Below are 20,876 nucleotides of genomic sequence, written 5' to 3'. Positions count from 1 at the left end.
CTCATTATTTCAAAAATACAGACAGACGACATAAATATTATGAGTGTTAACATGATTTTAGTGAGATAAAATCACTTACTATCCTTTTTTTGTGTGTAAATGACAATGCCATGACAATGTAAAGCTGTTGTCACGATGTGGGTAATCAGGAGAAGGCAGGCAGAAGGTAGGATCCAAACGCGGGTTTATTGACCAAGGAGATAAACAGACATAACAAATGAAACCACCGCGATGGGCAAAATGAAAACAAGACACGAAAACACAGGAAAACAGGCATGGGAGCGAACATCAACATTCATAGGTATGGTGGGAACACAAACATCCAACAACATTCAACGACTGACAAAGACTAAACAAACAGACAGGGTTTAAATACATGAACAAGGGAAAAAAGGGGCCAATGAACAAACTGAACTCAAACAAGGTAACAAGGTGATGAACAGAAACCAATGGCAAACTAATGAGGACAGGTGAAAACAATGACAGAGAACACGAACGCTAACAGGGAGACTATGGAGCTACACAAGGGACAAAAGTGAAATCTAAGGAATACAAAAGTGACAAAAATGGTAAACAAAGGGCAACGGTGAAACAAGACAAGGTAATCATTACAGAGCCCCCCCTTAAAGGAGCGGATTCCAGACGCTCAAAAGTGACATAACAAAAAACAGGAAGAACAAATGTCCATTGACTGGGGGGGAAGCTTGTGGTGGGCAGACAGACCAAGGGGAGCAACGAAGGGCAGACAGGCAGTCCAGGGGGCAACGAGGGGCAGACAGGCAGTCCAGGGGGCAACGAGGGGCAGACAGGCAGTCCAGGGGGCAACAAGGGGCAGACAAGAAAAAGGGACCGGTTCGGGGGGCCTGGGAGGTGGCCACAGGACAGAGGCCGGTTTAGATGACCCAGGGGCTGGCCACTTGGCAAGGGCCAGTTCAGGGGACCTGGAAGGTGGCCACAGGACAGGGACATGTCTTGGTGGTCTGGGAGATGGCCGTAGAGCAGGGGCTGGTTCAGGGGGCCTGGGAGGAGGCCATCGGACATTGACAGGTCCTGGAGGCGGAGCTGAGAGGGGCTCTGGAAGCTCAGGAGATGGTGCTGAGGAAGGCTCAGGAGGGGGAGCCGAGGAAGGCCTAGGAGGCGGAGCTGAGGATGGCTCAGGAGGTGGAGCTGAGGGCGGTGGCGCCGTCGGAGGCTCTAGAGGCGAAGACGAGGGAGGCTCGGGAGGCTCTGGAGGCGGAGTCGAGGGAGGCTCTGGAGGCGGAGCTGAGGAAGGCTCAGGAAGCAGAGCCGTAGGACGCACTAGAGGCGGAGCCCTAGAAGGCTCTGGAGTCTCTGGGCGCAGAACCATAGGAGGCTCGGGAGGCGGAGCCGTAGGAGGCTCGGGAGGTGGAGCCGTAGGAGGCTCGGGAGGCTCTGGGAGCAGAGCCGTAGGAGGCTCGGGAGGCGGAGCCGTAGGAGGCTCGGGAGGCGGAGCCGTAGGAGGCTCAGGAGGCGGAGCCCTATAAAGCTCTGGAGTCTCTGGGCGCAGAACCATAGGAGGCTCGGGAGGCGGAGCCGTAGGAGGCTCGGGAGGTGGAGCCGTAGGAGGCTCGGGAGGCTCTGGGAGCAGAACCGTAGGAGGCTCGGGAGGCAGAGCCGTAGGAGGCTCAGGAGGCGGAGCCGTAGGAGGCTCGGGAGGCGGAGCCCTAGAAAGCTCTGGAGTCTCTGGGGGCAGAGCCGTAGGAGGCTCTGGAGGTGGAGCCGTAGGAGGCTCAGGGAGAAGGGCCGTGGAAGACTCTGAGAGGCTCTGGAGGCGTAGCCCTGGAAGGCTCGAGAGGCGGAGCCCTGGAAGGCTCGAGAGGCTTGAGAGGCGGAGCCCTGGAAGGCTCGAGAGGCGGAGCTCTGGAAAGCTCGGGAGGCGGAGCTCTGGAAAGCTCGGGAGACTTGAGAGACGGAGCCCTGGGAGGCTCGGGAGGAGGAGCCCTGGAAGACTCGAGAGGCGCTGACACTTGGACGGGCACGACCACTGGCGCTGGCTTTTGGACGGTCATGGCTACTGGCACTGGCTCTTGGACGGTCATGGCTGCTGGCACTGGCTTTTGGACGGTCATGGCTACTGGCACTGGCTCTTGGACGGTCAAGGCTATCGGCACTGGCTCACTGACGTCTGAGGCTACAGGCGCTGGCTCGGGGACGGTTGAGGGCTCAGGCTCGCTCACCGTGGCTGACGAGGACTCAGGCTCACTCACCATGACATGCGTGGGCTCTAGCTCGCTCACCGTGACATGCGTGGGCTCTGGCTCGCTCACCGTGACATGCGTGGGCTCTGGCTCGCTCACCGTGACATGCGTGGGCTCTGGCTCGCTCACCGTGACATGCGTGGGCTCTGGCTCGCTCACCGTGACATGCGTGGGCTCTGGCTCGCAGACCGGGGCAGGCGCGGGCCGGGAGGTGGAAGCCCGTCTTCTCTCCCTCCTCCGGGCAGACAAAGTGGACAGCGCTGGCTCATGGAAGGCGACTGGCGTGAGGGTGACCTCGTTGACAGGTGGGACTGGCGTGACAGGAAGAGCCAAGGGCGAGCTGAAGGTCGCCACCGCGGGAGGTGAGGCAGGATTCTCCTCTGCCACGTACACCGTGAGTGATGAGCTGCTGACCAGCAGAGCCTCTTCCCCCATCTCCTCCAAAGTCCAGCCGAGCGTCACCGGTGGCAACCGCTCCCTTAGTGAGGCATTCAGATTTCCCCAAAAGAAAGATGCCAGGATTAAGTCCGGGAAGTCGGAGACAAACGCCAGTTCGAGGAAGTCCTGGACGTGGTCCTCAATCGGTCGGTCCCCTTTCTTCAAGCAGAGCAGCTGGTAGTTGGCCTGTTGGGCCGCTGGATCCATTGTGGTCGGTCGTTCTGTCACGATGTGGGTAATCAGGAGAAGGCAGGCAGAAGGTAGGATCCAAACGCGGGTTTATTGACCAAGGAGATAAACAGACATAACAAATGAAACTACAGCGATGGGCAAAATGAAAACAAGACACAAAAACACAGGAACTGGGAACACGGGAAAACAGGCATGGGAGCGCACATCAACATTCATAGGAACGGTACGAACACGAACATCCAACAACATTCAACGACCGACAGAGACTGAACAAACAGACAGGGTTTAAATACATGAACAAGGGAAAAAGGGGCCAATGAACAAACAGAACTCAAACAAGGTAACAAGGTGATGAACAGAAGCCAATGGCAAACTAATGAGGACAGGTGAAAACAATGACAGAGAACACGAACGCTAACAGGGAGACTATGGAGCTACACAAGGGACAAAAGTGAAAACTAAGGAATACAAAAGTGACAAAAATGGTAAACAAAGGGCAACGGTGAAACAAGACAAGGTAATCATTACAGACTCTCCCTCCTCCGGGCCGTGGGAGGCTCAAGAGGCAGGTGTCTGTAATGATTACCTTGTCTTGTTTCACCGTTGCCCTTTGTTTACCATTTTTGTCACTTTTGTATTCCTTAGTTTTCACTTTTGTCCCTAGTGTAGCTCCATAGTCTCCCTGTTAGCGTTCGTGTTCTCTGTCATTGTTTTCACCTGTCCTCATTAGTTTGCCATTGGTTTCTGTTCATCACCTTGTTAGAGTTCTGTTTGTTCATTGGCCCCTTTTTCCCCTTGTTCATGTATTTAAACCCTGTCTGTTTGTTCAGTCTCTGTCGGTCGTTGAATGTTCGTGTTCCCACCGTTCCTATGAATGTTGATGTTCGCTCCCATGCCTGTTTTCCCGTGTTCTCAGTTCCTGTGTTTTCGTGTCTTGTTTTCATTTTGCCCATCGCGGTAGTTTCATTTGTTATGTCTGTTTATCTCCTTGGTCAATAAATCCGCGTTTGGATCCTATCTTCTGCCTGCCTTCTCCTGATAACCCACATCGTGACAGAAATGAAAACAAGACACGAAAACACAGGAACTGGGAAAACAGGCATGGGAGTGAACATCAACATTCATAGGAACGGTGGGAACACGAACATCCAACAACATACAACGACCGACAGAGACTGAACAAACAGACAGGGTTTAAATACATGAACAAGGGAAAAAGGGGCCAATGAACAAACAGAACTCAAACAAGGTAACAAGGTGATGAACAGAAACCAATGGCAAACTAATGAGGACAGGTGAAAACAATGACAGAGAACACGAACGCTAACAGGGAGACTATGGAGCTACACAAGGGACAAAAGTGAAAACTAAGGAATACAAAAGTGACAAAAATGGTAAACAAAGGGCAACGGTGAAACAAGACAAGGTAATCATTACAGCTGTAAACCCTAAAACAACGGATACAATTATTTAAACAACTTTTCACAGAAGAGTTAATGTAAGGGCTTTTATAAATTTCTGAGCTTCTGGCTTTAAAACCTCCAAAAATTGGCCCCATTCACATTCATTGTAAGTACCTCACTGTTGCCTCAATTTTTGCTTTTTTAAAGAAAAGAAAATAAAGAGAATACTGTTTTTGTTAACAATATTCTAATGATCATCTCTGATTAATTTCAACGTCAATATGATGTAATTTCTTTTATTAATCGCAGGTAATATAAGGACAATTACAGGTAATATAAGGACAACCCTTTGTTCCATATCTCAAGAATCAGTGATTTAATAGCATAATTGCATTGTACCTTTTCTTTGATAAAATGGAATTATGATATAGACTCTACCTTAGAAAATATAGACATACCTTGAAAAAGGCTGACTGTCAAAACTGTCAGAAAAATAATAACTATATTTTGAGATGTGCAGTTATAACTCTCTCTCTCTCTCTCTCTTTAAATTATATATATTTTTTAATTCCATTAATTTGCACCTCTGAATCTAAGGTGTGTTTATAGATTGTCACTTTCATAGACTCTACCTTGTCATAAAGTGTAATGACCTAAAGATGTAGTTTATGACTAATTTCTGGCAAAGATCTTACACAGTGTAAAACATTGTTTTGATCAAGAAATCAAAAAAAAAGCTCATGTGGAAATGTGGAAACATCTAAATGAGTTGGTTTTATTCAAATAAAAGATTATTCAACATGATTCAATTATACTGACTACATAATGTTATTCTAACAAAAGCCAGTTTTAAGGGTTAAACCAAGTAGAAATTGACCCTTAAGGTAACAACTTCATGCCATTTTTTACAGTTCAAATGTTTACTGCTTAAATGAAAAATAAAAATAAAAATACTCATACAGGAAGACCTGTCCTTTGGTTTTCCTACAATTCTCTGTTTTAAGATCTACTCTGAGCAACTGATGTTTCTCACTGTAGTGAGTATTCAACGACAGACTCTCTTTTTTACACCTCCATAAATAGTGTGATCTTCTTTGTGTTAATTTAATGTGTGCATGCATGTGTTGGTCTTTATTGCTTTTACATCTCACCCACATGTACATCTAGGAGACAATAAAAAAGGAAGAAATGTCTCATTATGGGATTTGTGAGTTTGATTTCATATGCAGTGTCTCTGATGCAAATTCAATAGATACCTTAACCTTGAGAACAGGGGTGTGCAGCAAAGTCATTATCTGTATCTGTTGCAATGGCAAAATTATCCTTATCTGTCGCAGCATCTGAATATCCATTCTTCCATTCTGCACTCACCTGAGCACTTTATTAGGGACATCTGTACACCAACTTATTTATGCGATTATCTAATCAGCCAGTTATGTGGCAGCAGTGCAGTGCATAAAATCATGCATATGTGGGTCAGGAGCTTCAGTTAATGTTCATATCAACCATCAAAATGGGGAAAAAAATGTGATCTCAGTGATTTTGACCATGGCATGATTGTTGGTGCCAGACAGGCTGGTTCAGTAGTTCATATATTAATGTAATCTTATGTTGAAGCAGTAAATATATTTGGCTTGCTGTCCATATACTGGAGGGCTCGGAGCTCGAGACTTGACTGGAGTCCTCATTACCCCTCCAGACTTTACTTATTCAGATAGAGAATAGGTGGAGATGGGGTGGAGGTGGGATGTCAGGAGAGTTGTCACTGGAAGCAGGTAAGCAGCGGCATATATACTCCTGCTTGTGAACCATGATTTGTCAGATTAAAATTAACATGCTCCTCTCGAACCTCTGTTAATTAACTCCATTTTGAGTATTTATGTAACTGCTGATCTGCAGGGATTTGCATTCACACCAGTCTCTAGAGTTTCCTCAAAATGGTGCCAAAACAAAAAACATCCAGTGAGCAGCAGTTCTGCAGACGGAACAACTTTGTTGACGAGAGAAGTCAACTGAGAATGACTTAATTATTCCAATTTCCTTCCGAAACAGCAAGATCTGTACATTATTCCAAACTATTGGCAGCCAGATATATACATATGCAAATGTTTTGCTGTGCCACCCTAATATTTTCACTGGAGGTGCCACTGCTACTAGAGAGGCACTGACCAATGCAACAATGTCAACCCATCAGGCAACATAGGTGGGGACGCCTAGGGCACCATCGCCTCGGGGGCGCCAATCAACCGAAAAAAGCGCCCTGTGTGTTCCGATAACGTGTTGTGTCACTCTCCACGGAACATATAGACTGTTTAATGAATGCCTTCCTACCATACTACTCTGACTGTTACTGTTATATCTGTGTTTGGCAAAATAGTGAGAGTAGTATGGATAGACTCACAAGTGCAGGGCTCGTAAATCAGAGCAATGACCAATGCATGAAGTAATAATTACTGAGTTGATTCTTCTTAATGAATTAGTCTACCGTGAGGGCTGAATTGTTTGAAGTGCTTTGTCACACAGTAAAACAGTAAAGGGATGCTTTAGAAGACAGAGAACAAAAACAATGCTGAATTAAGTGGATATTTACTAACAATTGATTGAAACTGCATTCGGTCGTTTGCCAGTGATGAAGGTCATGTGTGAGTACATGTGAAGCCTGTGAGTGACTGTCTACTGCAGGTAAAGACATTTTCAAAATAAAAATATATAAAAATAAAAAAATTACATGAAAGCTCTTAAAAGTAAAAAGAAAGAGCTTGAGTGTCTCGCCAAGGGTGCCAAATAGGGTAGGACCGGCACTAGCACATATTTCACACTGTGGGTAAATTTGTGTACATCTTCCATTCTCTGAGATATACACAGATTTACCCATAGAGTGGGAAATCTGTGTCAGTGCTGGTCTCTGCTTCGGTTTTGAACATTTTAGCTTTAAAGATTTAGATTTATCTGCTTTGCACATCTGTTTTCTTGGTGGAGAGAAGATGAGGCATACATTTGTGGAATGTGGTGAGAGTTATAAACTGTCAAGATGACCCATAAAGAAAATAGCACAACATTCATGAATATTTCATGAAATCCTATGTGGAAAAATTCAGGCTTTCTATAGACTTTATATAGATTCATGGCTGGTCACTTCCCACTTAAGTACACATGACCTAAAAAGGACAATTCTGTTACCATTTTCGGACCATTTTGTTGTTTTGTGGTCATGCAGTCTTGTTCTTAAAACCTCTCAAAACTAGATTTCTAAATGTGGCCTCAGTCTGGGTCTTGGATAATTGTCAATTTACAATGTACTACAGGTGAAATGATCTCAGCAGGTCATCTTGAGAAAAAGAGCAGCCTAGGCATTCAGCAAAACTTCTCCTTTTGTGTTCAGAAACAACGTGAGAGTGAGCAAATGATGGCAGAATTTTTTGGCCATTCATTTTTGGGTGAACCACAAGCTCATTGCCAAGGTACGCAAGTCAACAATCTACAATCTGTGCTATATCTCTCCTCGGAAAAATCTTACTTATGCATCCTCTGAATTATTAAATGACAGTGTAAAGCAGTCAATGGAAAGGAGGAGGCGAGAACCGGCTTGTCAATTTAAATAATATTTTTAAAATAAAACTTAAACAGACACAAACACACATGACGGACATGTCCGTAAACTATCTCTCTCTCACAATCTCACAATCCTCCGCAGTCTAACTTCATCCCTCTAGCCTGATAAGGGGCCGGGTGTGTATGATCACGACCTGGCCCCGCCCTCCGCTCTGCCACATTCCTCCCTCGTTCTCTCAGGTAGGGGAGCCCCCGGCATGACATACACCCCCCCCCCCTTTCCCTGGGGAGGTGCGTGCCTTTTTGCCCCGTCTGCCGGCAGGTCATCAAAGTCTACCTGGATGAGGGAGGGGACAAGGGGAGGGAAACAGAAATAATTAAATAGGGGGGGTACTTCCTGTAACAGTGTAGTACCCCCCAAAAAACACTGTAAAATTTAAACGAGAGGGAAAAGGCCAAGGCGGAGCAGCAGTGAGAGAGAGAGAGAGGGAGAGGAGAGAGAGAGATAAAAAAAAAAACACTTACTCGCCAGTTCTCCGATACGCTGTAGCCTGTTTCTCGGCCACTCCGGACGACAGCCGCGCCTCTCCGGGCGGATCGGAGGCAGACCTCCAGCCCCTGGCGGATGGAACGCGCCGGCGCGTTCTTGGGGAACAGAAGAGGTCTCCCCCGCCCCTGGCAGCGGTTCTCCCGCTCCAGGCGGTCGGCAACGAGCCCCTACCCACTCGCGGCCGGCGGTCTCAAACCCCGCCGCGTATCAGCGGCTAATAGGCCACTCCTCCGCCACCTGGCAGCGGCCCTGACCGTTCCAGGTGGTCGGTTAGGAGCCCCTCCTCCCCTCGCGGTCGGCGGCCGTCGTCCTCTTCCAGGCGGCCGGGCTCCTAGTCCCCCAGTAGATGGCCGCGGCTGCTCCGTTGGGGTGGACGTAGTGGCGAGAACTCTACTACGGCATATCCCTCCTCCTTCCCGGGTTTCAGCACCAGTGTAAAGCAGTCAATGGAAAGGAGGCGGCGAGAACCGGCTTGTCAATATAAATAATATTTTTAATATAAAACTTAAAAAGACACAAACACACATGACGGACATGTCCGTAAACTATCTCTCTCTCCCGCACAATCCTTCGCAGTCTCCTGGAGATAGGAGGCAGGGGCAAGGAGCCTACCCCCAAAAAGAGAGAAATTAGTATACTACCCCCAAAAGAGATGATCCAGTTTGGTACGAACCAGGTCTCATTCTGGAGAAGGAGAAAATAAGAGATGTGAGCATCAGGTTGACATGAACTTTGTGATATCTCTTGTATGGTTGTGTGAAGCCTTTTCAATAGGAACGTTTTATTGTATTTTTTTGGGTGTGATTTTGGGCTCTCCGTCGAGGCCCCTGGTTGTGCAGAATGGCGAGCAGCGTGATATGATTTTGATGGACTTGGCGTGGAGCGCGCTCCTTCCCCGAGTCGTGCAATCCGATTGAGAGAGATCTACTAAATGAATGAGATATGGGTGAAGATAAGGTTTGCTGGTTGTTTACTCCCCATGGGTTTGTTGTTGGCAGAAGTTGAGATGAAGTGATGACATCGTTGGAAAGGGAAGGCGGTCTTCCAGAGATGTTCTTTGCACTGGTTCTCCTGTGGCCTGGAGATGTTGAATCGTGTCTATTTGCCATGTTAGCACATTGAAACAGTGATAGATTGTGAGCAGACTTATAAAGCAATGGCTTACATGCGATGTGCTAGGAATTACCCAGCTAATGATGTGATGATGTACAGCTGCTAGTATTCCTGCTAGAACTATGATGCGCTTCCATTTCTAGTGTAAACAGCTTCATTGATTACAATGGAAGTGATTTAATTTTCCTCACTCACTCTTTCACTCACTCACTCAATGTTTTGTCGATGTAGTGACACTAGGGGTCGCTCTTGGGAGCCCCAAACACCTCTGATATTTGAGAAAAAGCCAATGGGAATTGGTGAGTGGAATTTGCATGCCACTCACCCGGACATACGGGTATAAAAGGAGCTGGCTCACAACCATTCATTCAGATATTTTCTTTGGAGCTGAGTGGTGTTGAGCAGCGAGTTCAACTGCCGTTCCATTCACCTTGTAAACGAGAAGTGTGTAATGTTGGATATATGACTAATTTCAGTGGCTTTCTCCCCCTCTGTGTGATGATGCTGAGTATGCCCCTGGGCGCTTTGACAGCTGAAAGAGTATTTGTTCTTGCAGGAAAGAGTATATTTCTGTCTAAAAGAGTGTGCAGTGATGTAGAGCATCTTTTTAAAGATGCCTTTCCATCCGTGTGTAGTTCCTGGATGCGATCGCTATCTCTCCGCCTCTGACGGCCACAAGCGCTGTCTCACTTGTATAAGACGTGTCCCCCGTCTTCATGCACCCGGCCGCGGCACACACACACCCAAGGCCAGGCGGTCATGATGAGCGGCGAGGGCGCTCAGCCTCCTCCCCTGTATCGCAACAACTGGCTGGTTCTAGCTCACTCTGGAGACCTGTTGTGTGCATACAGGGACCTGGTGACTGGCACCTCAGCCGGTAGGGGCTTCGGGTCAACTGGGAAAAGAGCAAGATCTTCCCGGTACAGAGCATCTCTTTTCTCTGGATGGAGTTAATCTCCATGATAGCACCTCTCAGACGAGCACAAGCAGCCTGTGCTGAGCTGCCTGAAGTCGTTTAGGCGGAGAACAGTGGTCCCAATGAAAGAGTTTCAGAGTCTCCTGGGACATCCTTGTGGTGCCAACAGTTCATCCTTGTGGCGCCATATTGGCCCACCCAGACTTGGTTCTCAGAACTCAAGTTCCTCGCGACAGCCCCTCCCTGGTGAGCTCTCCTGAGGGAGGACCTCCTGTCTCAGGGACGGGGCACCGTCTGGCACCCATGCCCATACCTCTGGAATCTCCACGTTTGGCCCCTGGACGGGATGTAGAATATGTAATTGACCTACCACCGAAGGTGGTAGATACAATCACCCAAGCCAGGGCTCTCTCTATGAGGGACCCCCAGTGATGCTCAGATGGGTTGGTGCTTTCCTTCCTGCAGGAGAGGCTGGAGGGGCAGCTGTCCCCCTCCTCCTTGAATGTCTATGTGGCCGATATAGCCTCGCACCATAACGCGGAGGACGGTAAGTCCCTGGGGAAGCACGACCTGATCATCAGGTTCCTGAGAGGTGTCAGGAGGTTGAATCCTCCTAAGTCTCACCTCATTACCTCATGGGATCTCTCCATGGTCCTGCTGGGCCTGCAGAGAGCCATGTTTGAGCCCTTAGAGTCAGTTGAGCTAAAGGCGGTCTTATTGAAGACTGCCCTCCTGAATGCATTCACATCCATCAAGAGAGTTGGGACCTGCAGGCGTTCTCTGTCAGCGAAGCCTGCCTGGAGTTCCGTCAGGAGTACTTTCACGTGGTCTTGATACCCCGACAGGGCTTTGTGCCCAAGGTTCCCACGGCCCATTTTAGGGATCAGGTGGTGAGCCTGCAATCGCTGCCCTGGGAGGAGGCAGACCCAGCATTGTCATTGCTGGGTCCAGTGTGTGCTTTGCGCATCTACTTGGATCGCACACAGAGCTTTAGACACTTTGAGCAGCTCTTTGTCTGCTTTGGCGGACAACGGAAAGGGAATGCTGTTTCCAAACAGAGGCTTGCCCACTGGATCATGGATGCCATCGCTTTGGTATACCAGGCCCAGGGCATACCCTCCCCTTTGGGATTATGAGCACACACCACGAGGAGTGTGGCATCCTCCTGGGCACTAGCCAACATCTGCAGCAGCGGGCTGGGCAACACCCAATAGCGTTTTGAGCCGGCTTCATCCTGTGTGCTGTTATGTACAAACAGGAAAGTATGCAGGGTAGCAGTGTCTTTCCCCCTCTGGAGGGGAAGATGTGCCTTTTTTTCCCCATGCAAGTTCACGAGACGGTGAACCTTGGATGTCTGTCGTCCTTAGTCCTGTGGCTGGCGAATTCAGTGGAGGAAATCGTAGCTGGGCCTAGCATTTGTTAGTATGCCCTGTAGCTAGTATGCCCTGTACTGGGGTAGGTGCTCCACATGTGCTTGTTACCTGTTGGTAAATCCGTGTCTCCTTGGGCAGAGCTCCAACAGTGTTTGTAGAGCTCCTCTCCTCCGGGTAGAACCTTCCATGGCGCCTCTTCCACGTGTGGCTGGTAAGCCCATGTGACGTATTTGCCACATGTTAACCTCCCATTCAGACAGGATGTGTTCTCCTTGGTGTCTTTCCCTCCTGGGTAAGAACACCTTCCCCAACGCGCATACATATGGCCCCAGCCGGAAACATATTCACTCTGTAGGGAGAAAAAAGAGAGAAAAGGCTGCAGCTGGCACGGCCTGTTCCCATTGTAGATACGACTTGTCCACCCCCGTGGGAGGGACTGTGCAATGTTCTTGGTGCATTGGGCGAGGCTACATGCAGACTGGTTGCACCTGCTATTAGGCATGCAGCAGCTTGCTTGCACCTGCACCTTCAGTTCACATAACACAGTTCAGCTGGTTGTGGCATTTCATATAGGGAACCCTATATCGACACAATGTCGAGCGAGTGACAAATAGGGAACATCTTGGTTACTGTTGTAACCTCCATTCCCTGATGCAGGGAACGGGACGTTGTGTCCTTCTTGCCACAATGCTGAACTACATGCAGAAATGGCCGGGACCCTGTCTCGGCTCCTGAGCACAAAACCTTAATGAGTGGTTGTAATATGGCATGCAAATTCCACTCGCCAATTCCTATTGTCCTTTTTTTAAAGATCAGAGGTGTTTGGAGTCACTACATCGACACAACGTCTCGTTCCCTCCATCAGGTATTGTATTGTTCATTGTTTGTTCACGTTAACTATTTAATTAGTATGTTAACAAATACAACCTTAGTGTAAAGTGTTACTGTTTTCATTTATATTAACTCAAGTGTTGCATATTGTAAAGCTACATGCATGTGATGCACTGATGCCAGACTTATCATGAATTACTTATGAATAATCTTATCTTTTGGTTTTCATCCATAAAGTTACAAATAAAAGGAAATAATCGAATGAGATAAGTCTGTAACATCATGCAGTATGATAAGCATTTAATTCACTGTATTATTAAAATACAACTACATAGTATTTTGTTACATACTGTAGTTAACCAAGATATTCAGTAAATATTTTGTATTGAATTTCCAGCAAAAAAAAAAAAAAAAAAAAAAACTATATCTTATATAGTTATTTTTGCTATTATATCATGAAATGTATCGTTAGCATTATATATAATTACTATAGCATGATATCAGATTTTGGTCATATTACATACCACAACCGTGTTATTGCCTCTTAAAAAAAAAAACTAAATGGAGAGCTTTCCAAAGTTGAGTATCCCTGCACTAATGCCCTCGTGCCTTTCTTATCATGAAGTGCTGTAAAAACAGGTAAGTGCTTCTTTGAAGTAGAGTGACGCAGGCTAACACATCGTCTCTGTGATAAAGGTGTTGGATTTAAAAGGTGGTGCTCACCTTGAGTAAATCTGACAGTCAAATTAGTTATCAGTTTCAACAAAAGGACAAAGGTCCACATCAAATCTATTATTTTTAGGTTACTCAAGAGTTGAACCTGATTGGGAAATATGTAAATTAATAGCTTGGTCAATATAATGGAAAATACATTTCAAACACGGCAGGTGGCATTTTTTTCAGCACCAGCATGTGAGCAACGCTAAGATGGCAAAATGCCCTGTTGAGATATGAAATATGGCAGATGACAAACATAGCTGCTATTTAATCACAGCTCTGATCTGAGCAATCTTAGAGTTTCTTTATGGCTCAATGCACCAAGTAAAAACATTTCACTCGTCCTGTGATAGATCAGTATTAAGCACCTTAATTAAAGAAACACTTCCATTAAATAATGCCATCTCTGCCATACATTTAAAGGAGCAAGGGAAAGCAAGAAAAGAGAGAGAGAGAGAGAGAGAGAGAGAGAGAGAGAGAGAGAGAAAGAGAGAGCGTCAAGCTCTCATTCATTAGATCTATCTATTCTGAGAAACTTAAATGTCTCTAATGTCATAGTTGATGAGTCTGGAGAGCTGATCTGAGCTGTTAAATTAAGCAGTTGGGGGCAGGTGAGTAGCACTCTGTATTGGGGGTTGGAGGGTGGCGGTGGCACTTTTTATTATCTGAGACACTAGCGATACCAATACGGATGTTAAAACACAAAGCTATCATGATAATATTATGGGTTATCAAAATAGCCTTTCTGTGTCCAAGGAGTTTTTATAGTAGTGTTAGCATTCCCATTCTCGTATCAATGGTTATTACTCAGATGGCACATGCAACCCCAGAAGTACACATGCTGTATGCTGCATCTCTGCTCATGGGCACTGCTGTTCCAATGTTGTGCAAGATTCCATAAAACAGACCATTGAGAAAGCATGATGGAAAGTTAGTGTCCGTCCACACTGAGACTGCTTTGACAACAAAAACAGAGCTTTTTGAAAAAGCTCCTCCAAGTGGATATATTTGAAAACACTGTCTTCACGTTGTAGTGTGAACAAGGGAAATGGAGATATCTGAAAAAGATTACATATTTGTTGTCACACGACGAATATCATGGCCTATGTTTTAGCAGTGTTGTTGTGTTGCTATTAACTTTGCTGTGCCTCGTTCCGAAGGCTGTTGCTAGGTAGGACTGTGGTATATAGAGCACCCTCAACTTCTAATTAGCTTCGTTTAAACGAGATGGCCTTCGTAGGACAAACAGAAACAGAACATATCATGGTTGTTAAGACAGCACACATGCCTCTCAACCTGCCTGAGTGAGAAGGGAATCTCTGAGGTAAGCTTTAGGAGACATATAATGATGTAGAGAGGAAAGAAAATAGATTTTTCGGCTCTACTTTAGATTTACTTTATAAAACTTTATTTTACATTATATATTATTATAATTGTACATATATATTTTACTGCCGTCTGCTGAGGTACTTCAACTTGGGAATTTTAACATTACTTGGATATCTTATTTTCTGGCAAATCGGCTTAAATTGTTCAGAGAAAATATGTAAGTTTCATTGAAGCAAAGAATTATGGGTTGTGAGCACCAGTGAAGGATACACCAGCTGCATCCTCAGAATTCTTGTGAAAGAAGGTCACATTAGAAGGCTGCATTCATTGTGTCCTACCTGCTTTTCTCAAACGAGACAGCCTCTGTAACTTAAGAGGCCTACAAATGCGACCTCCGAAAAACACAGCCTTTGAAACAAGACACAGACTTTGGTAGTGTTGCTAAAGATAAATTTTACTTTGTACAAACTTCACACTGTATTTCTCCAAAAGGCGACTGGACGTTTACTTGAAATTGCATTGCAGGCTGTACATAAAACTTGTTTTAAGCCAATAACCAGTGATGCAAATGCAATGTGACAGACCACTCTATATTAGAACTGCTTGTAGCAGACAGGGAAAAAGAAGTATATAACACTATTAAAAGCCTTCCAAAAAAATAGTAATAGTAACAATAATTTAATGAAATATTTAAAATGTGATTAAAATGTTACAGCTAGAATACACAGCTACTTTTGAATGTCAATCAATAGAGAAAAGTGCTTTTTGCCTGTATAATAATGATGTTATGTCATCAACAAGCAGAGTCTAATGCTGAAGCTAACCAGTCAAATATTGATGTCTATTTGAGTAAATATGAGTATTAAACCTGCTGCAGTACCCTTGCACAGGTTCTGACCAGTCTTCAGGTGATTAGTAAATAACATATATTGTACAAAATACATTCTTATTTTATGTGTCAGTTCTATCACCATTGCACCATTGGTTACAACAATGAAAACCAAGATGTTTCAGTGCTTTATTTACTAAGTTGATGAGTTGTTTATATACATTTAACTGTGAATGTAAATTAAAAGTTGTTGTATTTATATGTAAATAAATGAACAAATTAGCTAATGAGCTTTCAAGCATAGCATGCAGAAATGTTATAATGTTATCATTTAATGTTAATATAAACCATATTAGTTGTAAATGTTATTAGTAAACATACTCAAAATTGATTTAATAGTTAATAAAACTGAAAATTTATGGCTGAGGCATATTTGATCCTTTATCTTAGGAACCCATTTAATAAAGGGAACCCTTATGACCAAACAATAAGGCAATAAAATAGTTTTAAAGCCTGATTGATGATAAAAGCAGTCTTGTTGGTGATAGTAACTGTGAAGTCAACACTTTTCAGTCAGTACTTGCACATGTGCCACAGGTAGATTTAGGTGTCCCTGGTGCCAATTTAGACTAATTTGTGTGCAATTTTCTGTCCATTTTGACCATTTTCTGACCTGTGTCCTATGAAATGTTGAAATCCAACTAAAAAACAAGAGAATCACATTATTACTTAATAGATTTAAACACCTTACAGACAAATACAAAATGTCTAGCTAGTAGAAACAGATTTTTGCACTGAAATTCTATAGGGCCGGCTTCTTATACAGCTTCAAACTGTGCTTTTGAGGTGTGCTATTACCTTTTTAAGAGACCAGCCTTTGCATTTGTATGGTGAATGGAAAAACCGGTGAAAAGATCCAAGAGACTCACATTGACAAGGGCTTTGAACATCTAGATCTAGAATATCACAGAGACTGGAGGGTGTGTTCTTTTGATTTGGAACAGTAAGCAACCACCAAGCAGCACCCTAGAAACGCTGCAGAAACCACTCAGGACCTTAGCAAATACTGGCAAAGTTGTCAGGTCAGCACCATCATTGTAGCAGCAAGCTTTGGATAGAAACGGACCACTTTTTAATTTAGCATAGCCTAGTTCATAGACAGAGCAGTTTCACCTTTATAACGGAATCTTGAGTCTAACCTTTGAAAAGCCGAAATGGCCTTAACAAAAAACCTCTCAAATTTCACATGAGACTTCAGCTACAAACCTCCAACAATACATCACAGTAATTAAAAGCCGTTAAATATTGGGCAATACAAATCTCAATTGCATATCAAAAACAATTACAGAAGAAGATGTCTTTTCATATTCTTCCACACTAAAAGCAGTGGCGGCTCCAGAGCCTTTTAATTGGGCTGGCCATAATGGGTCCAGATATATTCTCAGGGTCATACACAGTTTTAGGCAGTTTTGTAAATACACACATCTAAAATGTCAAATTGTTAAGACTGGTTTTGTTTCAATGAATTGTCGATAAACATTTGACTTCATCCTGCTTTCTGTTTGTTCTCTATTTTCTATAGTATCCCGTTACTGCTAAGAGAAAAAACACTCCAAATGACTTCTACACTTTGCGGGAGACCAGAAACCCAAGCTCAAGCTCATCAAATTTTGTACTTTTGTTTCTGCGTACCAAAGTACAAGCTTGGTGAACTCTGAACAGCGAGTCTGGATGGCAAGAGGACGCGTGACCAATAGAAGATCGAAATGTCACACACTGACCTCTTAGCTCAATTAAAATGATATACTGTATATTTAAAAGCTGTGTGTTTTATTGAACACATTGTGTAGATGGTATTTTCTAACATTTTGAATTTTATATTATTTTGATATTTGGGAAATGTTATTTACAGACACCAGAAGCCCTCCTACGTGAAATAATTTCCTGATCCAAAATTTTGCATGCTGAAAGCTAGGGATGTTCCACCGTGGTAGACTAATCGACTAGTCATCCAACCACTGACTAGTCCATTAGTAGGGTCGACTACTAAAATTAATATATTAGTGGTGATGGTTTTAATGGGAGATGCAATTCTCATATTAATTGAAAGATGCAACTTCTTGGAGAGCGTTTTGCAGCAAGGTTTTCCCTGAGACTCCCAAGCTCTCTGTTTACTTTAAAGCATGTCATCTGAGTTCAGAATGTGCATAAGCCGTTTGTGCCGCTCTGTATTGAAACCTTTATTATTTTTTTTATTTTCTTATTTTGATAGTAAATTTTAATAGCAATAAGATGTTAGTTACCATGTTGAAAAGTGCTTAGCATACATATATCCTTCTTAAATGCCTCTGATCAGGGCTGGACTGGCAATCTGGCATACCGGGCATTTTCCCGGTGGGCTGACGCTCTTTGGGGCCGATCAGGGATGGACTGGCCAGTGGGAGAACGGGCTGGTGGGTCGGCCGCAAAATGTGACGAATTGGCCACGATAAGCAAAAATAAGCTGCTGCGTTATGCAGAATGGACCACAAAACGGCGCCGCGATATGCAGAAAAGGACAGCGAACCAAACACCACCACACCCCCAGCGCTCAAAAACTTTTGGGCCAGTTGAAATTTAAAATCCAGGGCCGATTTCTCTTCCCAGTCCAGCCTTGCCTCTGATTATGTTCACATAATCATAATGGAGCCTATACTATACCTTATTATCTTCACAAAGCTCTACTCAAAGCGCAGTGTGACTGGCCCTTAAACCACCTGAATAGTTCAGAATGAATCACAAACTGATTTAGACAGATTGACTGATTCACTCAAAAGAGCGACCCAAAAGAGAGATTCATTCACTGATCAGACATCGTGTTTTATTCTATACAGCCAGTGAAAAATACAAGACACTGGCTTGAAATATTGTCAGTGAAAATAAATTAAATGTTGCAGTGTGATACAATTCCCTGCAAAATTGGCTAGTGAGTTAACAGGGTTGCCCGCCATGGATGATTTTCAGATGCATTTGGTGGGATTTAATTTCAATCCCTGATTATAAATATGAGGAAATAACAGGGATGGCATGCGTGGATAGACGTTCCTTAATTTAAGACCACCTGCTAGCGCCCCCACTATGACTAAAAGATTAGTCATAGCCGTCTATGTACATCCTACATTGGTTTTAATTCAAATGTCAGTGGGCCTTTATCCTTCATGTGCCATGGTGATTGTCATGTTATTCTACCAATCCTGATATTCTAGTGATTGATTATTAACATACATTGCATTTCATTGGCTAATGTTTATGACTCATATTTCCATGTACTTTGCACCTGTTTATTACATGCAGGCAAGAGCACCTTAATATGAAAACTCTTCAAACTCTCCAGTTACTACTGCTCAAGTAATTTGACTGAATACAGTAATCCTGAGTGATACTTCAGTTTGTTTAAGCAATCAGTTTAGATTCCTTGTTGCACTTAAATAGTTGGCAAAACTGTTGGCAAAGCATGTTTTTACATGTTTTACACACTGCAAATGATTTTGAACTGAAGTAAAATCAGAGAGGACACATTAGACCATATCTACAGTAACTTGCCTTCAAATTGAATTACTTGGGAAATAAAGTCAAATTTAATGAGTTGCCTCTTTAAGAATAATTTATTCAGCAATCATATCTTCATTAGAATATACTAACACCAGGTGCTATGCTTAGTATACCATACTACCCTACTATTGCTGCAGTATATAGAATATATAGAAAACCTGGATAACCAACACTTTGCCCAAATATGCAGTATATGACAGAACACATTGCATTCCCACAATAAAATGCACTTGACTTAACCTTCCAGTTTGATTACTGGAAGTTATATAAACTACGATTTTAACATATCTCATGACACATTATTTGATCAAACTGCGAAATTTTAAAAAATTTATATGAAAAAGAAAATTAGAAAAGGAACTGCTCCAATTTCTAAGATGATAACTGGACTTAAACATGCAACATGGTGAGGTCATTTGATAATGTATAGTGTACTTCTGTTTATTGTGGAATCATGCTTGCATTTTTATTTGTTATTTAATATATAGATGTATTCTATAAGTGTTAATAGTATTCCATGCCGAACACAGCCCTTGAATTATTCTAAGCAGTGCAATGGTGGCAAACATTGGTTAACTGAAATCTTCAATTGTAAATTAAATGCTTAAATACACTAGGTTCATGGGGGTGAGATCAGCATTAACACACAGCACACTTTACAGAGGACTGAACTGAAATTAACAAATACCAACAGAGTTTTCAGGCAGAACTTCAAAATATGAACAGAACTGACAAATGAAAAGCGTAAATTTGTGTCACTTACGAGATATATGTGATTCTTATTTTTCTGTACATTTACCCTGTTTTTAAGAACACAACAGGACCAGAATAAAAGGACTATACACAGGGCTCTGAGGACAATGGAGATTCTTTTAACTCATAAAATGTAAATCATAAACTTGAACTTTAACTGGATCATTTACTGTAATTAAAATAGACCCTGTACCTGGAAACATGTTGAATATACAGTGAAAACCTTTAGGAATACAAAGTCTATGAATGCACCAGTGGAAGACATAAAAAAGAAGAAAGCGCCTTACGTGAAAATTCCTGTGCAGTAGGAGGGGAGTGTCATACAGACTGTTCTGCAGCTGCGCTCACATAGCTACTTGAGCTTTTATTTGAGGTGGAAGTTTTTAGACTTCAAACTCTGAACCACATGTTGATTTCATAGCAAATGACGTCCATCCAGTCACATGTCTTGAAAGTGTCTTAATGTAAACAATGAGCATGCTGTCCCCAAAAGCTCAGGGGTGTTTTTCGTGACATTTCAAACAATTCAAACAGTTAATGCTTTACTTAATCTAAAATATTTTTATTTTATTTTAAGTGTTTACAACTATTTAACTATTTGGCCTATTATGTACAGTTTTCATGACTTAAAATGTAGAAACTATTTGATAATTTTATATATGAATCTGCAATACTATTTAAATTAACTGCAAAAAGCTATAAGTGAGTGTTTCCCAACCACTGTGCCTGTGAAAGATTGTCAGGTGTGCCGTGGAAAATGATCAAACTGCACAAAATAAATTAATGTATGATAATAATAATACTAATTTCAGGGATCCAAACTCCTCGCCTTTTGGAGAAATTCATCGTTTTGAAACCATAACCGGTCACTTTTGTGAATGTGAAGAGCAATGATTAATGTGCAAACGTGAGTGATATTTATATAACTCGCATCAGCGCTGCAGAATTCATTGAAGTCTATGAAGTGACGTCACACCAAAGTGTTTTTCACACACACGTTTTTTGCTTCACCAATAATGTCTTTGAGAGTACTAAGTAACAAGAATCATTTAAAAACTGTCCAAATTTGT

General features: G+C 43.4%; 1 protein-coding gene across 1 annotated transcript in view; it reads right to left on the bottom strand.

Annotated features, from left to right (window-relative positions):
* pde4cb (phosphodiesterase 4C, cAMP-specific b) overlaps positions 1 to 20,149 on the bottom strand; it is a 132,831-nt gene extending 112,682 nt beyond the window's left edge. Inside the window, exon 1 of the mRNA XM_052101170.1 lies at positions 20,094 to 20,149. The gene's annotated coding sequence lies outside the window, so the exon portion shown is untranslated. The remainder of the gene's footprint in view (positions 1 to 20,093) is intronic.
* Positions 20,150 to 20,876: the final 727 nt, after the last annotated feature.

This window comes from Xyrauchen texanus, chromosome 32 (assembly GCF_025860055.1).
Source record: "Xyrauchen texanus isolate HMW12.3.18 chromosome 32, RBS_HiC_50CHRs, whole genome shotgun sequence".
Classification (NCBI taxonomy): Eukaryota; Metazoa; Chordata; class Actinopteri; order Cypriniformes; family Catostomidae; genus Xyrauchen; species Xyrauchen texanus.
This window is presented reverse-complemented; position numbering and strand designations above follow the sequence as displayed.